Genomic DNA, 17,823 nt, shown 5'->3' with positions numbered 1-17,823 from the left:
AGAAATAATTATCCATTATCATAACAATTTAAAATGATATTGCAATGTTCAGCATTTCGGTCATGTAGATGATTCAAGGAAAATATATTCGTAACAATAATGGAAAAAACGGTTAAATATCAAGAAGTGTTACAAACATCCATTTTTACACTTTCACTGAACGAAGTATGCAGGTGGCGCTTGATGTTGTTTGTTTGCTTCTTTCTACATGACACTATTTTTACACAAAACTCTAAGCTTCTTGAAGGTCTCCTTTCAAGCTTTGGGTAATGTTGAATCAGACTTTTACCATTCAAAATGATTCATCTCCCTAGAATCATCTTTAGCTTATCCAACCAGAAACTGCGTCATTTTTTCATGCACGTTTGTCAATAATTGATAAAAAACGGAGAGCCCAATTCTATTAGGAAAAATAGTGAAGTTGAACGTACAAATAACCCTAAAATAGTCTTATCAGTGAGATAAGAACCGCATTGCTCCTTTTTTATATTTTCCTATGTTGTGGAAAAAAGTTACATCTCTGACCCATATATTATATATGATAGCGTGGCCCTAGAATCGCATATACATGGTGACCCATTTTTCAGTCAAAAGTGAATTGATATTTTCCAAAGTTTCCTCATGAGAAGGGATAAGATGAGCATATTGGTTATTTAGTTTGTTAACAGTGCTTCATCTAATCATTTTTGCGAATTTAATTGAATAAAGCAAGTATTCTTCTGTGCACAAATCGCTTGATCGATACTCTAAATTTTTTGGATGAACCTTCGTATGGGTGTTTAAAATGAAGTCAATGATTTTTCCCGAATGAATTTATAGTTTTTGTTCTACAAAAGTTTTTCAATCGGATCTCAATTATTTCAATGATGAATTTTAAAATTTTTGGAATTTTAACAATCTGATGGAAAAATACATACAATCAGTTTAGAGTTTCTCATAAAAAATCTATTCGTTCTCAGTTTTTCTTTAATTTGAGGATTCAGAAAATTGAGAATGGAATATCAACAAGTAAGAAAGCGATAAATGACAGTTAGCTGAAAGCAGCGTTTTAGAAAAATTTATAATTCCATGTTAATGAAAAAATTCTTGAATTAATCATTGAAATAATTGAGATACTAATGCGAAACATTTCAATTTTGAAAGTGATATAAAATGAATACGTATTATAATGTTTTTCTGGAAAAAATCAGTTAGTTTATATTAAACTGCCATAAGAAGGTCTCTTCCAAAAATTGAAAGACCTGATAAAGCGATTTCCGCACAGAATGAAAATGAATCTGAACTAAAGTGAGAACGGTAGTAGTATACATCTTCAAGTGTGCTGAAGCGCTGTAAATATTACATAATCCGTCAGGTTTGAAAGTGATCAATACCATACCTAATCTGCTCTTTTTTTAGCAATGAAAAATTCGATTTATCGGTATAGATAGGCATATGTGTGAATAGTTTTCTTCTCAGAGTGATAAACATGGATAGAGGGAGCATATGCCATTTTCAATAAGCAACCCCAACATGAACTATCAAATTTGACAGGAAGCGCGCGAAAATGAAAACATTTCAGTTATACGATATTTCACTCCATTCGCGAGTTTCTCCACAAAGAACACACTTCTTATGCCCCATAGTGAATTACCGTTTCATATTAACTCAAAATATATTAAAATAAATAGCTAAATATATCAGTAATTCAGAAAACAAACTTCAAGCCCGCCAAACGACCTGGAACAAGCGATGACACTAGGGTCACTACGAGAGCAAAAGTTGCCGAACCTTGGATTGCAGGAGGTAGATATAGAAAATAATTAATATTCTGCTTAGTATAAATTCAACAATCAGAAAAAATATCGGATTCCAAATATTGAAATTTGCATATTTAATCGGAAATCACTCAAATAAATATATTTCATTCAATAAAATATACATTCATAACGATATGAAAAAATTGTGGATTTGAAAATTTATCACAATCCGACAACGTAATTTAATCATGTTTGGGACATACAAAAATTACGTATACTCCTTCTATCTATGGTTTTCATAAAAAAAAACATAGGTTATGTCATTGCTTGAGAAATGTGTGTCTTTCTAAGTAAAAGTAAAGTGTTTAATGATAAGTTTGGAATTTGTGGAATTTCTATGCATGGAATTTCTATGTGCATTTTCTATGTGTCAGTTTTTATATTCCTGAGATACGAGTATCATTCATCATAAAGAATTCACTTCGAAAGCAAGTTGAAGGTTCAATTCGACGTCAACCGATGATTTTACCTACAAACTCCTAGGAATCCCTTCGAATCGATGACAAACAACCAACAATTTTGCCTAATTAAAGACTTCAACCATAATTTCCAGAAAATCGAATATTCACCGGCAGCCATTACCTCGTTGATAAATGGCGTTTCGGAAACTTCAACTGGTCGTTAACGATTTAACTCCGAAATTCCGGACCCGACCATTTCCAACTTCAAACGAGAAAAAAAACGCCCAGCATAAACGACAGGAATATGGTATTCCTGCATCCTGCTGATTTTGCATCAGATGGCGTCGTTCTGTCAATTTCGTAGAGTTCCTGCTCTACCAGCTCGATTCGGTGCCGCATATATGACACGTTCATTAACATGCGTCCAAATCCTTTGTTGAAATTATTGATTTTGCTGGCGGCACACTGCACCTACGGGGTTGCGTGTCCCGTTTTGCGTTGCAGGAATTCGAACGTGGCATGAAGGGCCTGCAGGAATCGAAAACCGGACCAGAGAGAGGGGTTGAGGATGTATCAATCACGGGGAACCCTTTCGTATGATACCCCTTGATTTTATACAGAATATTGAAGATCGTAGCAGATTAAAATTTTAGAATATGTTTCAGGAGTTAGTATTGAAACCAGGTACTTCAGTTATCTGAAACTATTGCAGTAATCGATTTAGGAATATTTTTCTCTTTTACTTAATGAAAAATAAGTGCTTGGATTTTTTCATGAATGATTTTCGAAACATTCACAAATTGCTATACATTTTTTGAAACTTCTAGATGTACTTCAGTCAAAGTTCATATCGAGAGCTTTGTGAGTATTCCTCAATACAACTTCATGATCAACAACTTGCACAGAAACTATATTGCAGTATTTGATTTAATCAAATTAATTTCTATGGGTGATTCATGTTTATTTGCTGGTTTTATGTTTTTGTTCCAACTATTATTTCTATGGTTCCTAATATGTATCTTGGCTTTGTTTTTTCAAATTCAGCGAATAAACTTATTAATATATTATTATTGTTAATTAAACATTCTCTTCTGTACACTCTTCGACACTGGAATATTTCTGGTTAACCAACTGAAAAAAGTTCTTAGATTTTTTCCCTCAAGAAGAATTCTCGAAAAAATTGTTATAAATTTGGTCGAAACCTCCCGATGTATTTCATTGTTAGGTCATATCAAAAAACATCATAACTCGCGTAGAAATACGGACTAATATTCAATGAAGAACATGGTTTTCTCGGACCGAAAATAATATTTTCAATTTTGTGAAGATTTATCGAAGAAAAATCTAATGCATTATTTTCTTACAATGAGATATACGAAATGAAAATAAAAATTGCTTCAATGTGTGACCACTTTCTTTCACTATTCAAGGAAGATTATTGTGTAGAAAATCAATTTAGTACTGAAACGATTTTACTAATATAACTTGACATTACGTTGTGAAACGTACTTTTGTTAATTATTTTTTGTTGAAAGATTTGAAAATCCAAATTGATTTAAAAAAAAATTTATTCAGGATTCAGGTGAAGAAATTCTAAGCATTTAATAACATCTGATCGTTTTACTTTTGGGTACCTACTGTAGAATTGGATTGTCGTGAAGGATAAGATAATCTATGAGATTTGTTGAGATAATATTCGTTGTAAAATCTATGGATCGCTTAACACTGAAAACAAATTAGTAATCAAATTCAGTTAATTTTTATTCCGAATTCCGTTGGATTTTATGAGTGAGAAAAAAGACTACGATCGTCATAAAGATGCGGTTCACTCCTTTCAAATTCAACCTTTCTCTGCATTCTTCCTTCCTAATCCATTGAATGCATCAGTTAACTTCTAATGTATTCACACATTTCCACGTGTAGTTGGAAAGAGTCAATGAATTCATGAAGAGTAAAATAATAGGTATAGTATATGTATCTTTTTGACGCCTTCCAGTGGGAATAATGGAATGATATTCATTTTTTCAATAAAGGAATTAGGATTTCACACCAGAGGTCAATGTACAACTTTCACAATATTATAAGATGCACATTGCAAAAGAATTCATATAGTAGGTATTTATTTTGTATGCAGATATGATAAAGGGTTAGTTGGCATACAATCAATACTAATATTTCTAGTTCAATAATCAAATTAATGAATTTTTGAGGAAAAAACCGAAACCTATAGTAGGTAGGACCAAAACGGATGAAGGCAAAGTGATATCGAATCATTTTTTTTTTGTATTATCAAAAGAATATATTCGCAATAAGGAGAGTAAAAATAACCTTCTGTTCAAAAATCGCATCGAAATAATCATTATAAAAATTTTTCAAACAGACAAATTTGCTATTCTATAATTAAATTCAAGACCATTTATTCCTTTATTTGCTGAAAAATATTTCATAGAAAAATGATTATTTTACCAAATAAACCAAGAACATTATGGTACTGGATGATTCAAAATTCAGTATCAAGATTTCATGGGCGTACTTTTCAGGCCAAAATAAAACTTTTTTCTATTATTATGTGTCCGCAAACACTTCCTTACCTTGAGCGTTAAAGTTTCAAGATTTTTTCAGTTTTTCTTTCATAGCTGTTTCATTTTTGGATATATTAAGATCAAATTTAGTATGCCATCAAGTGATAGTAACAAGCTATAGGGAGATATTTCTTGAGTGTCAAACCCTTTTTCACCCCATAAACTTTTTTGTAGTACACCGCTGATGGTTTCTTACATATAATTTGAATTCTATATTTTATTGATAAATTTTTTGTCTCGCGTAATTTTTACGCTTCTACGATCGTAATTCGCCACATTTAGTTGAAATTTATAACAAAGGTAGGAACCTATAATCACAATGAAAACAAAAATTTTAGGTTTGTGATCTGAATTAAGTTTTCTTAAAAAAATAAGAAACCTTCATTTCACCTTCGATCTTAATACCTCAAAAACTGATATAACTATGAAAAAAAAACAAAAGTCTTGAATTTTTAACGATCTGTAGTTCGGCAACAAAGTGTTCGAGGACACATGTTCATACAAAGAGTCTTATTTTGACCTGAAAAATACTCCCCTAAAACCTTGATACTGAATTTTGAATAATCCCTGTATAATATTATGAAAATCTGATGTGTGAGAACATTAAAAGTTTTGTTGCAAATAGGGTAGATTCAAATGAGGATTAAACTTTTTCTAATAATGATGACACAAAAATATCCTACATTAACAGAAGGAAAATGCTTTGCAAAAACCAATCAACTGAGATAACGCGAGTTAAGAAGTAATAAACTGAAATCTAATTCATAACAGTATTCGACTCACAGAATCAGAAAACATACCTTCTCAGAAATGTCAACTTAAACTAAACTGCAACACCGACACTGAGTCGAATACATCATACATCGAACACTGAGATACAAATATTCCTCTTATTTATTCTTAAAAAATAAAAAACATTGATTTTTTCATTAAAAACTACAACGAAACAAGAGCGTTTTTCGGAGAATGTAAGACACCTACGGAACCCTTTCCCATCTTCATTACCATGAAAATGGGCCACCGGTTGAAACGCAACATTCCGTCCCATTTCCTCAGGCTGCATTTTCCAATCATTTTCCTTTGTTAGTGTTATTGATTTCCCTCGCAACACAATGCACCTTTGCGTTGCGTGTGCTCCTGCCGGGTTGCAGGAACCGAAGAGCGATGCAGGGCAGCAGGAACGTCCCGTTGCGTTGAAGGAACCAGTTTCTAAAGGGGTTGATTATTATACTGAAACTTTGGGGTGCACGTATGTTTTTGACTGAAGAGAAATGGGGATAATCTGAGGGTTGAAATTATTATAGGGTATTTTAAAAGCACCCAGGATTTCCTGCCCTGAAAAGAGTATTTTTCGCCTTTGTGAAGACCTGTCCTGAAAAGATCTTCCTGCTGAATAATGAGGAATATTTTTATTCATTTCAAGGACCTTTGTTGAAGAACGACATTTCATTTCCCACGACCAATCTTTTGAAATTTTTCGATAGGAAAACATTCAGCATATAAGTTTTCAATTGATGATATACGTATTGTACGCCAATGTTCATCTTATACTTGCATTGAATTTGCTCCAAAATTCAGATTGGGTATTTATTTGTATTTCTTCTACTTATTCCATCTAAAACGAATCATTTGAATGAGTATAAAAAAAATAGAGAAAACACAATAAAGGTTCCTGAAATTCAGCAAATCTCGTATATTCCTAGGGTATTTCCTGCATGGAACTTAAAAATTTTCATAGAATCATAAAAACTGTCCAAAGAATTTGATTGAATTTTGAATATTAGTGCCATCAATGTTGAAATATAAAAACTTGGTGTGGAATCTGTAGCGATGTTTACATTTCAAGAAATACAATACATACTTAATGAATGAACATTTTGATGTTGAAGTTTACCTAATGGAATACAAGGCTGGTCATTTGAATGCATACCTATATTCAGTTTTTGTCTTTGCAAGCCTATTGTTTTCGAATTGTTGTTTGGAAACCTCAGAAATTGTTTGAATTTAATTAGAAACCAGTGTCTATACGATATGAATGCAGAATATAAAATTCGTAGATATTAGATTATGTAGTATCTATATGCTTAGTCAAGCAAATTTTCCACAAGTATATTATTTTTCCGTTCGCGACAAAATATTTTACTCATTCAAAACATTCCGTTTCAAGGACTATTGTAGTTTATTGAATCAAATTTGATGCAAAATGCACTTGAAAAAATTTTCTAACTATATAAAGATAATTCGTCTCAAAATTTTGAACCAATTAAAAACTTGAATTATTTTCATATAGATTTATATAGATTTTTATTCATTTGTTGCAATAAAAATGGTAGAATTCGATTTAAATTTTCTTCCTTATAATTTATATTAGTTTGATTTCTTGATTTTCACAAATTCAATATCAAAAAGATATATTGTTTTTCCGAAAATTCCAATCTGGTTTCCATTCCTCCTAAGATATGAAATTAGTACGAGTAATTGCATCAACCAGGTGATTAGCTCAATTTGAATAATAACTGATGATTATCGACCATTTACAATTCATCGCAGTAGCCATAATAATATTACTGAAAGTGTGTAATTTACGTCAAAGCCTCTAGACCACACAGTAGCTTAAGAGGAGAAAAATCCATTATGTTGTGAATAATTGCTAACCGTACTTTGTCGGTAGCTTTTCAAAGGGATAATTCTTATAGCATAGACTACTTTTCTACTACAGATAGATATAGGAAATTGCTTTTATCTTTTTTTATAATTTCTCACTTTATTACGGCTGGATAAGGAACAGAATAGAATATCTCTCCTTCAAAATAAAATTGGATGAACTAAACCGTTCATTACCTTGAAAATATCTATGAACCAATCACATCAAAAATTGATAACATGGACTTTGTCTTCTTCAATGAATTTTACAGCAACGAATATTGATTACTTGAAACCTACTGGATGTAAACACTTGGCTGAAAATCCAATAAATGGTATTATGTCGTGGATATGAATGAAAATTTTTCCTCAAATCAGATTTTCGTAATATATAATTTTATTATTGGTTGCATGAAATATGAATATAGATTCGAGCAGTTGGATGACGATGAGTCAAATAATATTTTAGATATCAACAAATATTGTCTCATGAATCTTGCTGACTTGGATTCATCAAAATGTGCATTGCCGGTTACTAGAATTTTGGTAATAAGTAAACTTATTCCAAAGAAACTATTCTCCTGAAATATGTTACTATTGCCCATGCAAGTTCGAAAGATCGATTCTTGAATCCCGAAAATCCTATTAGAAATATCGGAAAATGATAAATGAAAGTACAAAAATTGACTTAATGTATTATAACGTTTTCAGATGGCAGGTTTCAGATTTGCGAAAGAAACTCGTACAATTTTAAATTTTTGTGAATATTGTTAATTGTTTAAGTCTTATAAATTTTATTTCTGAAATGTTCAATTAAAGGCCATCTTAAAGCGTTATTATTATAAGGCTTTCAGATAACGGTTATTCGCCATGCGATTTATTTCACAGATGCTACCATATTGGTTGTTGATCGTGCTTTCTGTTTACGGTAAAGTAAATTGCACAGTTTTACGTTCCACTGTAAAATAGGCAGTTACACAGTTGGCGAGATGTACGAATAACAATATTTTTAATAATAATTGAAATTGAAAATATATTTCCTATACTAATAGTTATAAAAGTCTGAACATTTTGTTCAGAATTTAATGTATATTACGATAATGATATATAAAATATATATTTTCCATCTAAATTTTTGGTATCGTTTTCAAAATAGAGTTCCACTTAGATCTATCAGAATTTTTTTCAAGGATTTTCAGTAATGGGCATGTAGACTCGATGAAATTTATTGTATTTTACATCAAGAATATGTTGCCGTGCTTTATATTATTTCAAAATCTTAACATTTCAATTTCCAGCATTTCAACCTCCAATATTCCATTGTTAATGTGGAATTTTAGATAGATTTTACTGTTCGATATTTTAAACTTTATTGTATACTCCAAAAACACACTTCAGATGAACAGATAGTTGTATAGGGTACAGTTGTATCAATTTACTTACAACAAATTTCAATAATTTCTTTAAGCAGGCTTTCAAGATAATAAATTCCAAGATATTTATGAACAAAATATATTAGTTTAATAATAAATGAGCTGAAATTATGTGTCAATAGGGAATACAAATTCATCATAAAAAATGGCACCATTCCTGCAGTATTATTGAACAGAAAAACTCTGCCAATGTCTAGTTTTCCTTAAGAAAAAGGATGAAGAAAAATAATGCAGGACGCATTCTGATGAAACTGAAAGAGTTCGATTTTTGAATTCGGCATATTCAACAGATAATTCATAGCTATTTCTGAATGAAATTTATTGAATCTACAGTTTTATCATTGGAAAGATAGACCAAATATCACTTATTCCTTAAATTCACATGATGACATTACAAAGTACAGAATGAAGTACCATGATTTTCTGTACGCTCCTCATAAAACGACGAATCATAACCGAAGGGCAGTAACCTTTCTGAACCTACTCAACTATATCCTAGCAGTGCCACAGATAGCAATCAATCTGATTCACCGGCATATCGACCGCCTAGAACAACAGCACGATAATCCAATTTTTTTTCTAGCCAAGGTATCGATCCAAAAGGGCAACGGAACCGTTCTCGTGACGCAGCTATCTATTTGCAGATTGAACTTTCGCTTTCAACGGCCGTTCCGTTCTATTGCAAAAAAACGCGGAAAACTATTTCAAGGAGCTCATATTTATGTTTATATTATCCTAGTCGCGATTATTCCGCCACGTTGGCAGCAAGCCAGAAGGTTAACGCTCGTTTTACTGCACAGCAGGACTATGCCGAGCCTTTCGCTCTCGTTCTGGGTAGTTTTCGTCTCCGAAAGACCACGAAAATAAAACTATAAATCGGGGAATTTTATTGATGCTCCGGGGATTCTTCATCGGGGGTTTTGGGGTGCTTGGGGCACTGTGCTTTGTGCAGATCGAGGTCAGGAGTTGGACGAACTTTGGACTTACACACTGAACGGAAAATCAGACAAGGAGGCGAGCAAGGATGACGAAAGATTCAGGCGAGATGTTAACCCCCAATTATAAACGAATCGATTCAAGAATATACCCTGCAGAAGTTGTTATTTGCTCATCGCCTAGTCTCGAATACGTATAGTATTTGAGAACAAAATCACCAGGCCTATGTTTTGTGGTGAAAAGTAATCAGTTCATATAAGACGTGACAACTGACAATTTCAACATTCAATATCATATGGGTTTTCATTGAAGAAATTATCAATTTTTATACCAAATTGAACTTTTGCTCACAGAACGAATCACTCTCTGATTTTCTCACAATTATTTTTAACTATTTCCCTAATATTATTTTGTGCGATATAATCTTAATATAATTTCATTATGAAGCTAAACCCAATGCAAACAAAGACACCTAGATAATACCTGGTGGTAATTAAAAAAAATAGTCCTATGAACATGAGCCCGCAAACACTTTGTTTTCGAGATAGAGTGATTTTTGTGATGATTACACCAGTTTATCGAATCTGTAATTATCTTCGCTACAAATTGTGTAAATAAGTACCAAAACTTATAATTCATCACAGCTCACGAAATTTTGAATGTCTTGTGAAGGGAAGGTGTTATGAAAAAAAAAACAAACTTCAATACCCTATATTTTGAAAACAATGTGTTTGCGGAATTTTTTCCTTTAAATGATCCGAGGAATCTGTAATTTTCGTTTGTACCTCCAATTTATGAAAATCCTGTACTAAGTGTTCAATCATAAGTGTTTAAGTGTTCATATAGTGAAATAAAGTGAGAGAATGAGAGAAGTCGTTGTATATGGACTGTGAGAAGAGCGCATGATGGAACAAAAAATACTGAGAAAAAACAAGACATGATTCGTTTGGGGAGCAATCTTACTAAAAGATGTAAAAAGTGGTACAAATAGCGTGGAGAAAATTTTAAGTTCGTTTTTCAAATTGCTCTAATGCCATTTTCTTTATATCTCCAGGAATCTCATAGCCTTGCATTTTGAAATGTAAATTAGAAATGTGTTGTGAATCAAGAGTAACATTAGAAACAATAATTGGCGTTCAAAATGTTGTTTTTCTCTTATGAAACTACAGATTTGATTACAATGAAAATTTTCATTTGGATGTCTTGAGACAAGAGCAAAATTTCAAGTTAATCGTACGCAATTAACCTTTTCATGCGTATAAAGCTATGTAAAATTGAAGAATAATATCGTGAAAAAATTAATCAAAATCGACAAAGTTGGAATTTGATCACATATTTTCAAAGATGAAAAATTCAATAGGATAATGAATTATTCTGATGAATTTCATGCTCCTAGATGTTATATGTCGTTTGAAGAAAAGTCTTTTTGATTTAGTTTTTTTATTCCAGAATAGATAGAATTTTATATGATATTAAAATTGATGCCCCAGAACTTGAAATTAATTTGAGTCTAAAAAATTTTAACTTTTCCTGGGGTTATTTTTTTTGTCGTTGGGTATATTCACTACAAAATGCTCATTTGTGAACGTCCTCATGAACTCTTACTGTTAATTATGCATCGAACAGTGACGGTGATTAACCAAATTCATTACAAACCTCAGACAGATTCTGTGCCAATTGTAGTTGGAGGCCAGACAAAAGCGAGAGTGCTTCCAAAGCGATGTCTCCACTAGCAAATATATTCTCGGGTTAATTAAATCTTCTGAGGATTTATTACCTTCGTTTTTCGCTGAGCTACATTGTACAACTTATGTAGGCGAAAACTTGCCAAGTTCATGAGTACTACAATGTTTTGTGCTTTCATCATTGCCTCTGCTGACATCGAAACTTCGATATCTAATATAATTACGAATTTAGATCGCAAATTTCCGTAAATCAGGTCCTAAGCATTTTTAGTTAACCTCGATTAATCTTACAAACTTTATTATAAGAGTTCCTGACAAGCTACAACTTCAAGTGAACCAAAATTTCGAACGATTGTAGTGGAAATTGTGAATTTTATCTACATTTCTAAAATGATAACGGTGAATTTTGATAAATTTCGGTGTAAAAGGATGTGAATTCGATTTAATCCGTATCTCACTGAAATGTTATTTCTTATCGTGAAAATTTGTTTATAAATAATATATCATAGTTTGTTATATTCTTCCTTCAATGACAGAGCGGTATTTTTGACTTTTTTCAAAGCTTACACATATTCAAACTGCCTAATCAACGATGGAGTAGGTAAGTATTAGAAAGGATTTCATTATTAATTTGAGGAATTAAAGTTATACAATTTGTCAGTTTTTTTTTTGGTCATTTCAATCGAATTCTAGAAAAATAGCCCCTGCTCAAAACATGAACTTCATCGTGAAATTATCAGGAAAAATAGAGTTATTTGAATTGTGCATATTGTGAAATTTTTCTTTTTTTAATATTTTTCTGATCCATCTCTTTCATAACTTATCTACTCATTGATGCTCCCATTCCATTTAGATTCGACAATGAATTTCATATTCATTGTCAAATAAAAGACGTGGGAGTTGGAACATCAAATCTCCATTAAACATTAGAATATTTTCCATTAAACAATCCTATACCTAGACAGTCCAGAATCTACCTGATCTTCTGAAATCGAAGTTCTATGAAGACTGCTGCTGATGTTTACGATACCTACCATTTATGTTAACCGCTAGATATGTCAGAAAATTATTCAAAACTATTCAAATAACGATGACGGAATTTCTCTGATATCTACAGAATCGAGATGAGCTATTTTGATTCTTCTTTTGATGCTGCAAACGATCAACCTTCAAATAGATTAGATAAGTGAATATGTTTGTTATTGTCGAAATCAGAATTTTTTAAGTCAATTGAAATGAACTATAACAGAGCACCAAGTATCTTTATGAAAAAAATTAAAATTCAAACTTTTTCAAGCATCTGCAGAAATAGGTACGAGAACAGGATAATTTTATTATCCTGAACTACTTAGTAGAAAAGATATTACTCTATTCAGAACAATTTCATATTATTCTGCAATTTAGGGTATCTAGTTTGATTATTTTTCAGTTCTCTGATATGTATATTTCGAAATATGATGGAGGGATTCCACTAAAGTTTTTTGGAAGAGTTTGGTCAACGCAAACCTTCTTAGTTCAATCCATTTTAATTTTTGTAATGAGAGTACGGAATTTGTTACCTTCAGTATTATGAAGTGGATAATCGACACACAATAGACTTTTTCTCTGGTTCTGACAATAGAAACCCATCATGCACAAAAACTTAAAGTTGTAATTCGTCTTAATTGTAGTTTTAGAACTCGAGATAAGTTTCATTGTGAATAAAATTTGGAGGTCAGTATTCCTTAGCCTATCTAGGCACTGAGATAATTATCTATTTTTATTCCGTAATCGTTGTTCCTAGTTCAATTTACATAATTCAAGTGGTGATCTTTGATTGAACGACGCTTTAACCGTCTATTGACTAGGTTACAATCATTCCGATTATGAATTGGGAGAGTTTTGGTACATCAAGGACGAAATGTGATAAGGAGCTCCTTGCTCTGCATAATAAACTCTCAATAGGAATAGGAAAGAAACACCAGTGGAAACTATTTCATCAGAAACTTGAGAATATTGGTTGCCATGAACTCGTATATGATAAAAAAAGTTGCTCCAAACATGAAAATAGATTAGCAGTCGTGGTTTCTTCAAAATTTGGAGATCATTTTGAGATCCTGAGAATGAAAACGAAATTTTATTCAAAATATAAATGAACAGAGATGACACACTGAATTTTTCTATCGGTTGGTCTAGTTACATGGTGAAGACCGTCATGTTACATCAAAAGTCTTAACTCCAAATACCTATCTACTGCTCTACATTGTTATCATGACCAATTCACTTCAAAGTAAATTTTTTCAAATGAATTAGGTGAAAGCAAAATAGTTCTTGCGGGTATTAGAAAAATATGGATACGTATTTTAACCAATAACCAATCGATAATGTGATATTCAATAAAGTCATGAAAATTTCGATAGAAATGTTGTGGATTCATAACATAGTTTGAAATACTTGTCAGAATGATTCGAATGCATTAACTCCACTACGTATATGTTGGCATTGAGAAACTGTATTCATACATAAAATTGAATCATTTACAACATCCCAATTTGATGAAAATTAGTGGAAACGTGCGTTGAATAAAAGAATCTAAAAATATTCCAGTTTGGAGCCACGGCAAAGTTAATCTGTGGAAGTGTTTCCTAACCCAAAATTGAAAAGAATTCGGGTCCAAAGGCACTTATATCTTGATTTTTATTGAGCGAGAAGTAGGAGTTACATTGTCCACGTTGCACAAATATTTACAAAAAAGCCAGTTGAATTTTCAACGAAAATCAATTCAAAATATTCAATACCATCATAGAGGAGCACGGCAGGCAGTATAGAGTTATGGCAGAGAAAAATAATACCAAAATATTTTAGAATATACGGAGAGTCTTTTTAATATACAATATTAATCCAAAAATTAATTATTTATTCTGAAAAAAAAAATGGTATCCTTTGAAATGAACAGATATTTAATTCAAATATGATTAACACACGTGGCTTTTAGGAATGTCAAAATAGTGATACACCCAATGAGCCAAAAATTTGTAGTTCAATGGGTTACGACTAGGTTGAAACTATTGTTAATCATTAATCAACAGTAAAACATGTAAACAAAGTGAAAAAAATCTGAACTATAAACAATGAAAAATAATATAATTGAAAATGTATTGCCGATCAACTGTCTTATAAGGAAATTTCTGAGCTCTGTAATTTCAAAAATATAAAATTGAAGATTTCAAAAACATGGAATTGAACAATTGAATCAGGAGTTGCGTACAATTCAATTTTATGATTGAAGGAAATGATGAACTATGGTGTGAAATCTAAGCGTTTTTTTTTTCGAAAAATTGAAGAACCCCCTTGATATTGGGGAAATACTGAGCCTTCATCCAAAATTTGTATTGTTTCTCATATTTATATCATTTACTTCAAATTCCCGATAAATTAGAGGCTGATTCAAACAATATCAGTTATCATATTGAACGGTTGCAACCTTCTTATCATTTTTTATTCATATTAGGAACCCAAATTGCGAATATTATCCATTTCCCGCTACCAAAAAGCCACGCCGGTCCTGTAAGCCTCGTGCTGTCCTATGTTACGCACTCATAGCAGCCTCAAAGCGCAAGGCCAGCAGGCGCATGAGTCTATCCCCCTTACTCCACGCAAGCTTGCACCGCGCGATGTCATAAGCATAACCTTGCCGCTAAAACTCGACCGAATAGAAAGGAAGGAAACGGAGCGCGCTGCAAACAAAGGGTTAAAGCAGGCGATAAACTGGGAAAAAATCAACTTACTCCAATACTAAACCCTCGAGAGACATATATAGTTTATCCAGATATCACGACAATCCAAAAGAGGGCATGTCAACGCGTTCCTGGTCCTTCGCGGCGGATTCAATTCTCGCTACACGCAACTCGCCTGCTGACCGCGCGCCTCTATCCGACAACGAAACAAGCACCGACACTCTCACTCCACCCGTTCGCAACGACGACTAGTTTGCGAGATTTCGACACTGCGAACACGCTCACTATCTGTGCGTTTTGTTCAATGCCAGTGCAATACGCATATGCACGCATAGTTGCCAGCGCACCACGACGGACGTCGAAAATCAAGTTGGACGGAGGCGGGACGCTCGGTCGACGCGCTGGACTCAAATTGGGGCTAGTAGCGGAAGGGTAACAGCTGATAAAAATGTCAGTCAGTGACTCAAGGAACAGGAAGAGATCCAGGTTGTTTCAACGGAGGTGGGAAGGCACCAAGAGTACCTGTTTCGGGTTGATCCATGACTTCTCGGTATGCTGATCATAAATGATAAAAACGTCAATTAAATAAAAGGTTCAGCAGGAAGAATAATTCAAAAATATAATGACCAAACTGCTGTCACTGGAAGCATAAGAACCAGAAACGTTTTAGGAGGATAATAAAAAGGGCAACGTACTTAGTTTTTTGATTTATCTAAAAGAAAAAACTGGTAATTTTGTCCACCTATGATTCTGAGGCCGAATCATTTATGATTAAGGCATAAAATGCTCAGTAGGAAGAATTTGAAATAAATGGTTTTTCTATTGATGGAGCGAAAGGATGAATATTTTAGTCGAGTTATGAATGATACATGTTCTGCAAGGTAGTTTTCGTAGAAGAGGCAAAGTAGTATTAAGTAGTTGTAACGAGGAGAGTAACAGCTGATAAAAATGGCAGTCAGTGATTCGAGGAACAGGAAGAGATCCAGGTTGGGTCAACGGAGGTGAAAAGGCATCAAGAGTACCTTTTTCGGGTTGATCTATGACTTGGCGGTATACTTGGGGCGATTAAGGCTGATAAAAATGTCATTTAAATTAGAGGTTCAGCAGGAAAATTAATAAGGAAAGATAATGACCAAACTACTCTGTCACTGGAAGCGTAAGAAATAGGGATTGTTTTGCAGGGGAAAAGAAAGGCAACGTACTCAGTACTTTCATTTCCTCAAAAAAAAAACGGAAATTTTGACCATCTATGATTCTGAGGGCTAATTGTTTATAATTTAGGCTTGTAATGGTCAGTAGGAAGAGTTCAAAATAAATAGTTTTTCTATTGATGAAGCGGAAGGATGAAGATTTCAGTCGAGTACTGAGTGATACAGGTTCTGTAAGGTAGTTTTAGTAGAAGAGGCAAAAAGATATTTAGTAGTTGTGACGGGGAGAGAAACAGCTGACGAAAAGGTCAGTCAGTGACTTGAGGAACAGGAAGAGATCTAGGTTGGGTCAACGGAGATGGGGCGGCATCAAAGGTACCTGTTTTGAGTTGATCTATGACTTCACGGTATTCTTGGGGCGATCAGCAGGAAAATTAATACAAAAAGATAATTACCAAGCCACTGTCACTGGAAGCAAACGAAATAGTATAGGTTCAGCAGGAGGAAAGAAATGCACCGTAGTTCGTTTTTGATATCTCTATGAAAATGGTGATCAGAAAATTACTTTCGAGGAAATTTTGATAACCTATGATTCTGGGGCCGAATTGTTTAAATGCAATTTAGTCTTGAAATGGTCAATTGAAGAATTCAAAATAATCAGTTTTTCTATTTATGAATCGAAAGTATGAAGAATTCAGAGTACTGAGAAATACAGATTCTGCAAGCTAGTTTTAGTAGAAGCGGCAAATTAATATTAGTATTTGTAACGGGGATAGTAAGAGCTGATAAAAATGTCAGTCAGTGTACAAAAAGAGATCCTGTTCGGGTCAACGGAGGTGAGAAGGTAGCAAAAGTACCTGTTTCTGGATGATATAGCTAAAAAAAAATATTAATTAATACATCAGGATACCGATCAAGCTACTGTAGTTCGTAACTGAAAGCGTACGAAATAGGATAGGCTCAGCAAAAGGACAGAAAGGCAATACAGTTGTTTTTTTTAATTTTTCTATGAAAAAAACGGTGATCAGACAATTACTTTCGGGGAATTTTGACCACCTACAACTCTGAACCCGCATGGGTCAGACAAGTCGTCCAATAGAAAAATCCTTTGATCGATTTGAGAAGTCGTATTGCACTTATCACTTATTTCATGCAATATCTCAATTCATATGAAAAATGCTGAAAATTATGCCCAGTGGTTTATTATTTTCAAAAACCATGGAAAAAGTCTATCATGAAAAAAATATATATGAAATATCAGCATTAAACACTCACGATAAATATTTAGCGATGGAGATTTGAAACCGTTGTTATTCGTTCTCAGATACGAATTCAAGTTCATGGTAAAAGTATTCTTAAAAAAAGATTCAAGTTTCTGAGCGATAATATATTTTTATTTTATTTCTAAATTTTCTGATTTGGAAACGCATGGATTGTTCTCGTGACCTAGGAAAATCAATGCGCTATAGTGGTTTTTACG

General features: G+C 33.0%; 1 protein-coding gene across 3 annotated transcripts in view; it reads right to left on the bottom strand.

Annotated features, from left to right (window-relative positions):
• LOC123679206 (zinc finger protein chinmo) overlaps positions 1 to 17,823 on the bottom strand; it is a 126,079-nt gene that overhangs the window by 24,756 nt on the left and 83,500 nt on the right. The window contains exon 1 of one of the 3 annotated variants that reach the window (XM_045616647.1): positions 15,247 to 15,506. The exons of the other annotated variants lie outside the window; for them this stretch is intronic. The gene's annotated coding sequence lies outside the window, so the exon portion shown is untranslated. Of the gene's footprint in view, positions 1 to 15,246; positions 15,507 to 17,823 lie in introns of those variants that run through there. 3 annotated transcript variants of the gene reach the window in all.

Source organism: Harmonia axyridis, chromosome 4 (assembly GCF_914767665.1).
Source record: "Harmonia axyridis chromosome 4, icHarAxyr1.1, whole genome shotgun sequence".
In the NCBI taxonomy this organism is placed as follows: Eukaryota; Metazoa; Arthropoda; class Insecta; order Coleoptera; family Coccinellidae; genus Harmonia; species Harmonia axyridis.
This window is presented reverse-complemented; position numbering and strand designations above follow the sequence as displayed.